This window comes from Triticum aestivum, unplaced genomic scaffold, assembly GCF_018294505.1.
Source record: "Triticum aestivum cultivar Chinese Spring unplaced genomic scaffold, IWGSC CS RefSeq v2.1 scaffold99177, whole genome shotgun sequence".
NCBI lineage: Eukaryota > Viridiplantae > Streptophyta > Magnoliopsida > Poales > Poaceae > Triticum > Triticum aestivum.
In genome coordinates, this window is record NW_025289684.1 from 1 (window position 1) to 1,080 (window position 1,080).

General features: G+C 50.7%; 3 non-coding genes across 3 annotated transcripts; all 3 read right to left on the reverse strand.

The window, feature by feature from the left end:
• Positions 1–12: 12 nt before the first annotated feature.
• LOC123178820 (5S ribosomal RNA) lies at positions 13–131 on the reverse strand. The gene has a single exon (XR_006489880.1). It is a non-coding gene; the product is annotated as a 5S ribosomal RNA (ribosomal RNA).
• A 301-nt stretch (positions 132–432) lies between these two features.
• LOC123178821 (5S ribosomal RNA) lies at positions 433–551 on the reverse strand. Its single transcript, XR_006489881.1, has one exon. It is a non-coding gene; the product is annotated as a 5S ribosomal RNA (ribosomal RNA).
• A 300-nt stretch (positions 552–851) lies between these two features.
• LOC123178819 (5S ribosomal RNA) lies at positions 852–970 on the reverse strand. Its single transcript, XR_006489879.1, has one exon. It is a non-coding gene; the product is annotated as a 5S ribosomal RNA (ribosomal RNA).
• Positions 971–1,080: the final 110 nt, after the last annotated feature.

A 1,080-nucleotide genomic window follows, 5' to 3' on the forward strand; every position in this document is an offset into this window, starting at 1 on the left:
AAAATTAAAAAGGGAATGCAACACGAGGACTTCCCAGGAGGTCACCCATCCTAGTACTACTCTCGCCCAAGCACGCTTTACTTCGGAGTTCTGATGGGATCCGGTGCTTTAGTGCTGGTATGATCGCATCCGACATGTTACCCCCGTCTTCGTCCCTTATGCTTGCCCCTCCCAGCTCCACTACACACACGATTGCACATTCCTTTGGCCGCTCCCGCTCAACTACGGAGACGAGTTTTACCACGGTTCAACTGCACCAGTGCCTATTTACCATGGTTTCGATCCCTTTCAGAACACGCTTGCCGCCGCTAGACGCGTGAATAATGAGCAGCGAGTTAAAACTTACCGTAAACGTGCAAAATAATAAAACGTGCTAAACATACGTCGCGCTCGTGCGTTTTGTTTTGCACGCCGTGAAAAAAAATTAAAAAGGGAATGCAACACGAGGACTTCCCAGGAGGTCACCCATCCTAGTACTACTCTCGCCCAAGCACGCTTAACTTCGGAGTTCTGATGGGATCCAGAGCTTTAGTGCTGGTATGATCGCATCCGACATGTTACCCCCGTCTTCGTCCCTTATGCTTGCCCCTCCCAGCTCCACTACACACACGATTGCACATTCCTTTGGCCGCTCCCGCTCAACTACGGAGACGAGTTTTACCACGGTTCAACTGCACCAGTGCCTATTTACCATGGTTTCGACCCTTTCAGAACACGCTTGCCGCCGCTAGACGCGTGAATAATGAGCAGCGAGCTAAAACTTACCGCAAACGTGCAAAATAATAAAACGTGCTAAACATACGTCGCGCTCGTGCGTTTTGTTTTGCACGCGGTGCAAAAAAATTAAAAAGGGAATGCAACACGAGGACTTCCCAGGAGGTCACCCATCCTAGTACTACTCTCGCCCAAGCACGCTTAACTTCGGAGTTCTGATGGGATCCGGTGCTTTAGTGCTGGTATGATCGCATCCGACATGTTACCCCCGTCTTCGTCCCTTATGCTTGCCCCTCCCAGCTCCACTACACACACGATTGCACATTCCTTTGGCCGCTCCCGCTCAACTACGGAGACGAGTTTTAC